Raw genomic sequence first — 13,382 nt, 5'->3', positions numbered from 1 at the left:
CAAGACTTATTGCATATGAACATGCCGATTCATCTGGTCGCTGGCTGCGTTCGTAGAAATCAGCCAGTGGATCCAGGGAGCTTTGTGCCTCGCTGTATTCGGCCCTCAACTCCTCAAAGGCTCTGGCTGGATTCTGCTCATGCACCGGCAGGTTCAAAACCAACTTCCTGGCCTCCCCGCTCAGGTGTCGCACTACAGTTGGGAAGCGCAAATGTGAGGGAAGTTCTATAGCATCTAGAAGATACTGCATATCTCTGATCCAGTCCTCCACCAGAATCCTACTGTCAGCGTTACCACTGAACATTTGCACATTTTTCACCTGATGGGTCTGCAGGAAACCCCCGTATGCAATTTGGGGATTTGCCACCCTGGAGGGCTGTGGTGCCATTGTCTCTTTGTGCCCTGGATAAAAGACTTGGGGCACTGTATTTGCCATCCTGGCACCAGGGACTGACTGTATGCGGTGGGGTCCAGATTGCGTTTGATACGCTGGAGTGGAGAATGGCTGCGCTTGATCAGGCCAGGGAGCAGGATGGTTGTAATCCAGTGATGCTAGATGAGTTGCGTCCTGATGACTGTAATGTCTTGAGAGGTCTGGAGGTGGTGGAGTTGACTGCAGAGGAGCCAGATGAGGAGTGTTCTGAGGCGTTTGGTGGAATTCAGGACTTGTGGGGGGCAGATGATAAGGCCTGAGCCGCGCCACTGGCTCTGGACATGAACTTTGGGTGTTGCTGATTTCCCTCATTCCCTCCGTTTCTTCTGGGAAAAGTTGACCAGGGATGTCCACTACATATGAGTGTTCTGTTTCCCAATTAGACATATCATGTGCTATAATATATGACAATTGTGGTACCAACAATTCAAGCAAATGTCACACTGCAGTATCTCCTTCTGAACCACTTTCTAACCCCTCATCAGTATAACAGCACCATTTGCAGTTACGTTGTCAAAAGTTAGCACATCTCACTACTCCTCAATGTCGACAACAGATTAAAAAGAGAAAAGTCTTAAAAGTTTGTCTCACGACATCCACCATCAAGGGGTCACGGCACCAAAGATGTAACCCAAACTTCTATGCTGGTCTGCAGCCTCGACGACGCTGCACCCGCCGGTACTCTGCGTTGTGTTTGGTGGGGTTTGATGTGCAGGGTGGAGCGAAAAGAGGACGAGTGGCTACGGTTCAGAAGCTGTGGATGGACTTTTTACTCTTTTCAACCTTTTCAACATACAGAACACGACTGCAATTAGTATAAAAAAAAAACATGAACAAACAATTTACAATCTGTTTTCACGAAACCAAAGAACGAAACAATTAACAACAGTTAATGATATGACACAGATGACACCACAGACGAACTGGACCAGAGTTACCGGACACAACTTAAACATTCATGTGATAACATTCAGACATCTTCCCTTTTCAACAGACAGAACACGACTGGCGGGTTATACCACCAAACCGATCAAGTGCTGCCCCCGTGTGGGGGAGCTATGACATGACCTACACCTACAACCACGTATATACGCTTTCATAGTCTCCCAAAGTAAGGAAGGAGAAATACCAGGGAGAGAGAAGAAGGATACACCAAAATGTCAAAACTGTTTGATTTATGGCCCTGGAGATAATAAAACACCTCCCCTTCCGGAGGTAATAAAACCACCCCTCCCCCCTTTTTATATAAAAAGAAATTAAAATAATACCCCTCCCCCTTTTTTATATCAACAGGGAATTAAAATTATAACCTCCCCCTTGTTTTATGACAGGAAGGAAAATAACGAAGGGAGGGTTCTGACCGCTGAATAAACATCGACCTGTGTGTATATATATGTAACCTTCAGACCGTCGCAAGGAGCAAGGAACCGGCAAACACAAGCAACTCGCAATGTCTGTCCCTACAACGGCGCGTGGATCACCAGTGATCAGCGAGACAGCTGTGACTGTTATTGAGGACCCGTGGATGGGTGTTGGGGCTCCCCGTAAATCTGTCATGTACCTACGGCGTACGCAGGCGCCGCCCGGGGAATCTTTGCAGGATGAGTGGTCTCTAGAGCCTTACGGACGTCGAGGGAGATGGGGGTACGCGTTTAAGTATGAAACAGCTGAATTGTACATTTATCAACTGGATGACGATGAAACCTCGAGTGCCTATACGGAGATGGCCGTGTTATCGTCTGACGACTGGGGTGTGCTGAGAGAGGTGAAGCCGGAAAATCTTCCAAGGGCTGAAGAAGAAGAAGAAGAACAACAACAACATCGTCAGAAGGCTGGAGCCGTGTCTAACAAAGCTGATCGAATGGAGAGGAAGCCGTCCTTCGTGGCTATATGGCTGGCTAAAATCTCAGGATCAGGACGATGGTCCTTCAGAGCCCACCATAAAGTATCAACAGGAGTCACGGGTGAAGAAGAAGAAGATTTCGTCCTGCAGTATTTTAATTCTGATTGCGCTGTATTTCGTACTCTGTTAACCATACCTTTGGATGCTTGGAGTGAAAAAATCCGCGAGATTTCTCCAAAAATCGACGGCCTCTTCTACCATAGCCGCTTATGGGATGATACCCTTGTGTTGAAAAAAGCACTGACCTTTTAGTCCCGCCCCTTTGGACCGCCTACTTGCTGACGGTTGTTATAAAGAGGGTGTTTTCCAGAGCGACACACTGCAGACGTACCCGGCGGAACAAGCGCATCCAGGACAACGATGAGGACCGAAGGTGTTCCGAGTCGTATTGCCACTATCTTCCTCGGAGCTGCTACAGGCGGTGCTGGGTACGGAATGAACAACCCCTCGCCGACCCGTCTACTTCCTGTGGTAGAAGACGTTACAGGTGATGGTCATGAGTACGAGGGTTCTAACAACGGCATGGCAGACGGAGCCTGTCCTTCATTGACCATCAAAGACGACACAGACGACTCTGATGCAACTGAAATGGAAGACGTGGACGATGAGGAGGAACCTGTAGGGAGAGCAACAACAGCAATAAGCGGTTTCTTCCTGAAAGCTGTAAAGACAGTTGTATTTCATCTACTAGGTAAAACCATGCGCAGATATTGGAGGGAGATCTGCTACGGCTGCCAAGTAGACCATCCCAGCCAAGTACAACACAGCTGTCTTGAAGAGATGGAGGATGATTTCTACAGTCTTAACTTCCACCCGTTGATGAAGAGACTCTGTAACAAGAACTTTCTGCCTGCTATACAACACTACTTGACCCTGAATGACGTACAACCGGAGAAAATGAGAACCAAGGCTACGGCTGAGACAGTCTTGCTCGAAATGAGGTCTCCAAAGTCAAGCGTCTGGAACGAATACATCAAACACGAGCTTCTAATTGAACGTCTGGAATCAGCAAGTAGAATCTGGAATAGATCACCGGTCCTGGGCGATGTCACAAACACGAGATACCCTCGTATGTGATACTTTTTTTTTGCTTTTACTGTCTTTGTATAACTTTACGATGGAATCCTGACATAACCTGTTTAATAAAAAACATGAAGAAGCATATTGGGATCTCGGCTCATTCATTTCTCATTTAACATGACGGTGAAACACATCATTAAAAGAGTTTATTACAATCCTCTTCACCCCGGGAGCTACGGAGGTGCGGATCGCCTTCGTCGAGGGGTGCAGGCTGAGACTGGAAAACCAGTCAGTTCTAAATCTATTAAAGATTTTTTTATCAAAACAGGATGCTTACACCCTGCATAAACCCACCAGAGTAAACTTTCCCAGAAACAGAGTATTTGTTCACAGGCCGCTTCAACAATTCCAGGCCGACCTATGCGACATGCAGGCGTTGGCTAGATATAACGACGATCAAAATTACTTGTTGACCGTTAGAGATGTATTTTCAAAGAAGGCCTATGTACGCGTTTTAAAAAGAAAGACTGCGATCGAGACAATGAAGGCGTTTGAATCAGTGCTGGAGGAGAGCGGGACGCCTGCAAAGCTACAGACGGACGACGGGAAAGAATTTTTTAACAAGAGTTTCAGGGCTTTGATGGAAAGGAAGGGTATTCATCATTTTTCAACAGCGAGTGACGTTAAGGCCTCTGTGGTTGAGAGATTTAACCGCACTCTTAAAAATCGGATGTGGAGATATTTTACAGCTAAAAACACTCGACGTTACATCGGGGTTTTACAGGATCTAGTAAAGAGTTATAATCACAGCTGTCACAGTAGTATAAAAATGACACCGATGGACGTGACTAAAGAAAATACTCTGCAAGTGTTTGACAATCTTTACATTAGACCGTCGAAAGGTCGGCAGAAGCCGAAACTTAAGGAGGGCGATCATGTTAGGATATCAAAACTACGAGGTGTATTTGACAAAAAGTATGAGCAGAGTTTTACAGACGAGATATTTACGATAACTGAATGTATTCACCGCAACCCGCCTGTGTATAAATGGAAAGATTTCCACGGCGAACCCATCCAGGGGTCATTTTATGATCAAGAATTACAAAAAGTACAACTGGTTAAGGATAAAGTATTTCACGTTGAAAAGATTCTCAAGGAACGCTGCGTTAAAGGAGAGAGGCAGGTCTTTGTCCAGTGGAAGAACTGGCCTGAAAAATTCAACAGTTGGGTAAAAGCTTCAGATATAAAAATATATATAAGACGATCCTTCTTTACACCAGGCGTCATATCATCATGTACGGCTCAAAGAACACTGACTTCTATGTGACTTTACCATCAAACGCCAGCGCAAACGTTTTTAAAGACAACTCCATCGGTACTTTCCGCGTTGATTTAGCACAACATATCGATTTAAACGGGAAATGGGAGGTGGCTTTGACGGAGATGACATACCCTCACACATGGCATAATATTCCGGAGGATGCGGCGTCATTTTCCTGGAAACCGAACCCTAGAGGACCTGATTCCAACACAAACACGGCTCCCCCAAGAGGATCAGATTCAGATGCTAACACGTCGAGGCGGCATAAAGATGAATTTCATAGAGCCATGGCGAGACTTAGGGCTCCGGATCCTGACGCCAGCGCCTCAGCTCAGAGGAAAAAAGACGAATCACGAGGGGTTGATCGACATTTCAACACTGCAGGAACAGATATTTCTAAACTGAAGTTCAAGGGTGGATATTACAGCTCTATTAATCAGATTACAACCCAGTTGGAGCAAACCTTGACAAAAAACCAATAACAATATACGCTTCCTGTTTGACGGTGCACGGCAAAAAATTGATCTTCAAGGAGACGGTCAGAACCTAGTGCTTTTTAACTCGCCTGTAGCTTACATGTTAGGTGTAGAGCCTGGTCATTGGATCCATTTTTGCCAGTTCAGAGCGCCCCATCCAGTTGATTTAAAAGCGGGGTTTTACCATCTCTACTGTTACAGCGACGTTGTAAGACCTCAGCTTGTAGGGGATGCACATGCACCGCTTTTAAGAACGGTGGAAATCAAGGGTGGTTACTCAGATATAATCACACAACATTTGAACCCTGCTTACTATTTACCAGTTGCCAAGAACCATATTGAAAATATTCAGGTACAAATTAAATCAGATCTTAACAAACCAGTCAATTTTACCTTTGGAAAGGTGGTGGTGACTCTACACTTTAGACCTGTTACTTGAGAGGATATTATATAACCCTCGTATCGTTGTCTGGAAATCCATTCATCATCACAACGTCGGAGAGAGATAACCCACCTGTGTAGACCCCGTCATAAACAAACACAATGGTCCACGCAGGCTTAAGAGACGACCCGCACAGATTTGTACAATATTAGGAAAAACAGGTGGGCGGAGATCTACCCGGGTTCTACGGTGCCCCGGTTATGTACGGACCAGGCATCGGTTCCCTCTTCTCAAAAATGTTTCGGTTTGTATCACCTCTGTTGAAAAGAGGTATTGCCATAGCGAAGCCTCATCTCAAATCAGCAGTGGGTAACATAGCCTCGGATATGTTCACCCGCACCGTGAGAGGAATGAGCGATCAACAGAGACAGGAAGGGTCAGGCGTCTTATCACGAAGGACAAAGAGACGCCCACCAGGACGACGTGTAACACAGAGCTCAAATAAACGTACAAACAAAAAAAGAAAGAAGCCAGTTGACAGAAGCAGACGGGCCAAGAGGAAGTCCAGAGGGAGCTCCGATATATTTTAAAAAACCTTATATACGCTAACATGGCGCTCCTACACCAGAAATCTGCTGAATGCACATTGGCAGAACTGGATTTATTCACGCCGCCGATGACGCAGCTTTCCATCGAGGACAACATTTACACTGAAATTGCTCCAGTAGCCGCTATCAGCGAAGGAGGACCGATTGAGTTTTTTATACCGGGAGACGGCGAAAAGTATCTAGACCTAAACGACACCCTTCTACACGTGCGTGCAAGAATGACTAACGCCGATGGCACCCCGCTGGCTAACGACGCAGCAGTCGGTCTCATCAATTATCCTCTAAACACAATCTTTGACCAGTGCGATGTGGTTCTGGAGGATCGGATGATTTCGCAGTCCAGTTCCACTCACCCGTACAGAGCTATGATTGAAACACTTCTCAACTGTTCCGGCGACACTCTTAAAACACAGTTTAGCGCCGGTCTTTTTTACCAAGACACACCCGGGTCAGTTGACTCGATCGTCACTGTAAACGGACCCAACGCAGGCCTTAATAAAGGGGCAGAGTTCACGAGCAGATCCAGAGAAGTACACCTTCTCGGTCCTCTTCACAGCGACATATTTTTCTGCGAGAGACTGTTATTAAACTCGGTCGATTTAAGAATTAAACTCACCAGGGCGAGCGATGCCTTCTGCCTGACTGGACCCCGCGACTCCACCTTTCGTCTGAAAATCCTCGGCGCCTCTCTGTTTGTGAAGAAAGTCACTGTTTCGCCAGCTGTGAGAATAGGTCATGCAGCGGGTTTGTTAAAAGGAAATGCTCTCTACCCGCTCTCACGAGTCAACGTAAAAACATACTCCATTCCAGAAAACTCAAGAATATGTCCCCAGGAGAATTGATTTCTGGGTTCAATACCTAAATACGTGGTTTTAGGGATGGTGCATCACGAGGCGTTTACCGGTAGGAGAGATCTCTCCCCGTTCAATTTTCACCATTACAACACCGAATATCTCGCCCTCTGTCAGGACGGCCGACAGATCCCCGCTAAAGCTTTTCAACCTCAGTTTAATAACGGTATGGCGGTCAGAGAGTTTTAGAACATGATTCTAGCTACAGGAAGACATTTGAAGGATCTACCGCTAAGCATTGACCGCCAAGGTTTTAACGGAGGTTATTCGTTGTTTGCGTTTAATCTCAATCCAGCCGACGACAACGACGCTCTCTCCCCTGTCTCAAATGGGAATTTAAGACTGGAGATGAGATTCAGAGTACCCTGACCAAACACCGTAACTGTCACGAGTACGAAGGGACGAGGGAGCTAAAGCCACGTACAGAGGACGTGGTGTAGGACCCAAGTGCGAGTGGTTATAGGCACAGGAGGCAGGAGGGAATTATAGATAATATTTAATAATTAAACAAACTAAAACAGAACAGAAAGCGTCACCGAACCGGGAATAAACAGAGCAAACGCATATAAACGAATGTAAAAACGGAGTAACGAAACTAACAGAAGTGCACAAACATGACTAAAAAGTCAAAAACAGAAAGCGTCACCGAACCGGGAGAAAACAAACTTAAATCACAGAGAACTAGATTTACAAAAGCACAAAGGACAGATAATCACAAAAGAAACCAGGGAGCACAAGGAAGCACGAAGAAACAAAACACTAACTTAAGGTAGCAGGGTTAAACACAGAGTAACAAAAGAACTAGCAAGCGCACTGAATAAGAGACCGAAAACAAAGAGAACCTAGAGTTAAATGAGCTAGCTAACACACAGAACAAGAAGCCGAACACACGGAGAGACACGAGAACCAGGAGTTACCACAGGGGAACGAGAGGAGTCCAAAAAACACAGGAAACATCACAGGGAACGTGGAAAACACACAGGGACTACGAGAAGTGGCAGGAAACAAACACAACGATCTGGCACACGTTGCTGGAGCCCAGGTGTTTTTGAAGACAGTTCGTCAGGGGTTAATCGGCTCCAGCCGTGTGCCAAAGGAACAGAGGGAGAAAAGCAAAACCAGGACTCGGAGCCTGGAAGCGGAGCCATGACAGTAACACTGATTGTGTACGCTTGTTACGATTCCATTCTGGAGATTGATGCGAAAAGACAAGTGCTGGTGGACTATTATTAAAAAAAGTTATGGATAGTCTCCAGTTACAGTCGAGGTGTCGCTTTAGGATCCTTTGGGTCGGGAGACCAGCTCTCAGCTATACTTTTCTTTCGCGAGATAGAATTCGATTTAAGTCTCTGATATTGAGCCCTGGCTTCAGGATTGGACAGCAGTGTGAGAGGCATGTTTAGCTTTAATAATGTGACGAGAAACTCGGACCAGCCCTCAGGTCATGAAGAACTTGTTTTCTTATACGGTAGGGAAAGGTACTTGAATATATCAATCACATGAGAGCCTTTTACAGCATTTCCTTCAGACATAAATTGGCCATTCATATTCCAACCATCACCGTGTTTGGATATCCTCTGGATAATGGATTCAGCATTTCTCCGAGCTTTTGACGGAAGGCTGTTTAGAATATCCTTACCCAAGTCATCTGTTACAGAGGGTGTTTTTAGAACGCTTTCGAGACGACTGTCAGAGTCGTGGGGATGATCGCTGACTCCGTCTCGTTGTAAAGTCAGAGTTACTCTCCTTTGGTCTCTCTGATCCTGTTTTGTAAAGGTTCAATAGCTCTGCAATAGAGCATCGTACTTTTTAATCTTCTCATACGAGTTGAACTGAGAATCATTTAGAATGGTCCTCATCTTGTCATTCAATTCATCTTCGGCAGTTTCACGGATGTGGGAGGTTGGACGTGATAACTGGTGAATTTGCTGAGGAGAGACGAGATACATTTTCTGGACAGTCTTCATGGTGTTTTACTTCTTGACAAGTCCTCCTATTAGATTCCCAATGATTGGAACGGCGGCCGCTAGCAACGGCAACAGGAATCCTCCCGACTGCTTTTTAAGAATCCTTCGTTGACGCTTCACGCACGCCTTTTTATTAGCCAAGAGTCTGATGTTTTTCTTCTGTTTTTTCAGTTTTTTGAACTGAGCCTGCGACAATGGTACATTCCCCTTCAAAACATTCAGGGCGATCTCACCGAGAGCTTGAATAAAGTCCCGAGAACTACGCATCAAAATGTCTTTACGCTTCTTTGACGGAGCGTGGTATAGTTCCTTCAGTAAACCCGCGTTTCTTTTGATACGCGCTGACATAACTTAAGCGTAAGACGTTTTTGGTATGTACACCGTGTGACGTTGATGAGGAAGTATCCCGGTCCTTAGTCTGTAGCGTTCTGGACATGAGGGTGTTAGATCAACAATTAAGGACCCGTGTGAGCGTCAGCTGTAGCATCTTCAAAGCTTTCTAGAAAGAAAGCTCTTTGAGACGGGTGAACCTGTTGAGCAAGAACTTTTATCTGCATGTTATCGCCAGGATTCTTCAACAGTACAAAGTAATTGCTATTCAGACTCATAGTACGACTATATTTACCACGATGAAATAAGTTTTGCGTCAGCATTATAACACTCATATTTTTATGACGTCTGTACTGTGTAAAAATGCCAACAACCTCAGGGTTTTCAGAAGCTTCAAAAATAACATCGTCAAGAATAATCAAATGTTTTCTATCCGAAGGAAATACATCTTCATTTTCAAAAGATTCAGGTGAACCTTCAATGAATTTGATATGTTTATTCATCTTTTGCAATTCACTGTGCATCGGTTGAAAAGAAGTATAAATCCATACAATATTTACATTGGCATCACCCATAACATGTTCACAATTTTCAAGTATACATTTTACAAAATGGGTCTTTCCTGACCCCGATGGTCCCACCACCAGACATGAAAATGGTGTTTTCAAACGAGGATCGAAATGAATTCCTTCCATAATCACCCCTCATCCACTCAAAACTCAGAACCCGAAAGGTTTGGTTCTGAAAACAAGCGCCTCTTATCGTGCACGACCCGGAGTTTTTTTAGTACCTGATCTGTTTTTTAAAGTGATGTTCTTTTTATCCCTCACAATGCTGTGTTGACGGGTCTCAAGCAGCCCGTCAGGTGAATTCTGTCAAAACAAACAAACAACGGGGGAAGCCTTTACACATGACTGTTAGATCCTGGATGAAAATTTGAGGCCATCCTGAAAGAGGGGTCATTGTTCAAGCTTTTTGATCCTCAGGTTATCAATGAATGCGTTTAGATTCTCCTGCGAGACGTACAGTCAATATCTGTTAGGTCTCCTGCTGGTCCAGAACTCAAACATCCATCATTGGTTCTCTGAATGAGCACCATTCAACATGTGTAACTTGTTGAATCACCCGCGTTCTGTCTAAACTGAGGATACCACGTATTGTTGGACTTGTTCTTTCCAAACAATACAATACAAAGGACCTGCCATGATGTATGGTTGAGAGACTGCTCCACAGACAGACAAGCAGAGTCACATATGTCTGAAGTGATGGCCAGGTTTTCATAGGAGGAGGGTGCATCTCAGATCAAGATGGAGGTCTGTGATGGCTACTAGTGAGGAAAGGGTCAAATGAAGTCATACATGGAAGATTTTACAAGCTACTCACAAACATTCAACATAAATATTTGCCTGCATTCAACTTTTACTTTTCAACTTTTATCAAAATGATCTTTTGCGGGAGATAACTATTGCATCATTGATGTTTAAAGCACATCATAGTGAGAATATATTACAACAGCATTAGATTTAACTCTTTCAAAATTTCAGATGTTGTTCGAGGATATTGTCGGTATCCGTTTGCTTTTGGAATGAATTGAGATTCCTTGCAGAAGTATCCTTTTGACGCAAACGTAGACGACAGTAACGTTTGAAAATTGGTCCCAGAAATTGCAGCACTTTCAAGAGTTTCTCCCCAACCAACAGAAACACGACATCATGACAAAATAAAACCCCAAAAGTACTGTAGTAACATGCAAACATGAATGTCAGTCTACGCTTTGACTCCAAAGGTCCAGTGGAAAAGCCTCATCGAACTTCATATCCAATATGTGTTCCTTCCTTCCTTCCGTTTAAAGTTCTCGTATGAGATGTTGATGAGATGTTCATCAATTCCGCATTTAGCTACGGATGCGTCGATCCGACAAGTCCAACATTTCCCCGCTGCGGGACAAACAAGGGGCACTCAAGAGGTGCTCAAGATTCAAGATTGGATTCATCACCGTGGTCACCCTCCACATTTGGGGCGGCTCGCGACATTTACGCTAAATGATAGCAACCGATTTATGACACACACAATGACTGTAATTGTTCAAGAAAAAAAAGACAAATCTTCATCTCCTTCTATCACTTTCCCCCTCTTATGGGCAGAACAGCGAATTTTGCCACCGTTTTTAAAAAGTGCATGGAGGCTGATTTTAGGGGCGAGACACGAGTCATTGGCTGTATATGTTGAACGCAGGCGGCCTGAGTAGGATCCGGGACGTCTTCCCAGAGGATTGGAGATTGGGTCACCAAGCGTCATCAGGGTGTGTTCACAAACATGCTTTCATGTGTTTGCTGACATTCACTCAGTTAAAAATGTAATCTGAGTGAAAAATGAGACATAATCACACGGTTGCTTTCAAAAATCTTTGTTAGCTTTGTGATATTGTTTTTCTTGTTGTTGTTGTTGTTTTTCTCAGATGTTCTTTCTATGGAGTTTCTATTCTCTCCCTTCTCAATGAACAGAGTTGTTCTTCGAAGTAGATTCTCGTATTTATTTGTTCTAATATTTTCTGTGTGCATATTCCGTCTGATGCAGTTAGACTTTAAAACTGAACTGACTGATGGATGGATAGGTAGATGCAAGTTCATCAAAAGGAATAAAAGCCTTCTGCAGGATCCAGCGCCTCATTGAGAGACGACTAACGTAAAAAAAAAAAATGCTTCATACACCTTGTGAATGTAAACAAATAAAAGATAAAATACTCTTTAGCTTGAAGATATGTAAAGAAAATGTAGGTCGAGGACGATTAGAAATGAAACAACTGAAAGTATGTCAGAAACTACAATGTCAACCCTGTGATTTGTTGTTGGTCAGTTAGAATTGACAGTGAGTCGTAAAAAGCTTTACTTGTAAAAAAAAAAAAAAAGATATTTCATACTATTTCATGAAAAAGCGGGGGGTTGTGACTGGTAGCGAAGAATAAAAAGTTCTTGACATCTCAAAAGTTATACATCTTTTATTTTTTTCAAATTTGAAAAATGGCTGAACAAATGAAAAAAGTTTGTCAACATTTTTAAATAAACGATATCTAGTTTCTAATAACATTTCTAATAATATTCATTTATTTACCATATCGTAGAGGGTTGTACAAAAATGTCAGGCTTCAGTTCAGGATTACTAGTCCAATTGGTGTCAGCAGACAGTGTCAGGTGAATGAAAAGATGAAGAAGATTGGGAACCTGCTGCTCGCACATGCTCAAATGGCTTGTTGTCTTATCGTGAGAATGGAAAGTCTTAAATCTGATGCACGAGTTTTTCACAGTGAAACAGATATTTGAGATTCTAATGGATGGAGAAAAGTTTGAATGAAAAGGACAAATGTACTGACAGGCTTCAGTGCTGCGATTAGCTTTTATAACATGAACAGCTCGCCTACCAAAACTATTCTGTTATGGTAACTTGCGAACACAGACAAAACAGACCAGACCAAAACAGGTTCACGAACCCACAATGTCAACCAGTTTAATGATTGCCAGTTGTTTGTTTTGAAACACAGTTGATAAATAATAACTGAGAATACACCTGTAACTTGTGAAGAAATATGAAAATACAATATCTGAATTTGTTCACAAGCTTTACTTCAGCATTAACATTTTGTGAAAATGAACAATACAAACACAGTTTTTTCAAAATGGAAAGATTTAATTTCAACACATTGTTGTATACACTGGAAGTTCGAAAATATTATAATCAAAACCTGCTAAATAATATTTGACATTGTTTCTGTTTTTATCATTAATGGACCTGCTAAATAATATTTGATATTGTTTCTGATTTTTTATCATTAATTGTTTGATGTTTCGAACTTTAGTGAACCTGTATGCGTTTGATCGTGCGCGTTTGAACTCACGAACAGCTGTGTGCTTGGATCTGAGAATGACCTTGTAGGCGCGCTCATTTGAAGTCATGAGAAAGTGGCCATCTTGAACTTAGTTTGAACTTGTGCGCACGTGCTGGCAAAGATGGAGTAGATGTACTGACCTAATATGGTGAACCAGGCATCAGTGACGTATAAAAAATGATGTAAGTGCTGACGCAATTGACACTAA

General features: G+C 43.4%; 1 long non-coding RNA gene across 1 annotated transcript in view; it reads right to left on the bottom strand.

The window, feature by feature from the left end:
* Positions 1-12,647: 12,647 nt before the first annotated feature.
* LOC128747865 (uncharacterized) overlaps positions 12,648-13,382 on the bottom strand; it is a 3,337-nt gene continuing 2,602 nt past the window's right edge. Inside the window, exon 3 of the long non-coding RNA XR_008412722.1 lies at positions 12,648-13,382. This exon is cut by the window's right edge and continues 1,635 nt beyond it. This is a non-coding gene — a long non-coding RNA (uncharacterized LOC128747865).

Source organism: Synchiropus splendidus, chromosome 1, assembly GCF_027744825.2.
Source record: "Synchiropus splendidus isolate RoL2022-P1 chromosome 1, RoL_Sspl_1.0, whole genome shotgun sequence".
Classification (NCBI taxonomy): Eukaryota; Metazoa; Chordata; class Actinopteri; order Syngnathiformes; family Callionymidae; genus Synchiropus; species Synchiropus splendidus.
Note: the sequence above shows the minus strand (reverse complement) of the source record. Positions and strands in the feature narration are given on the sequence as shown.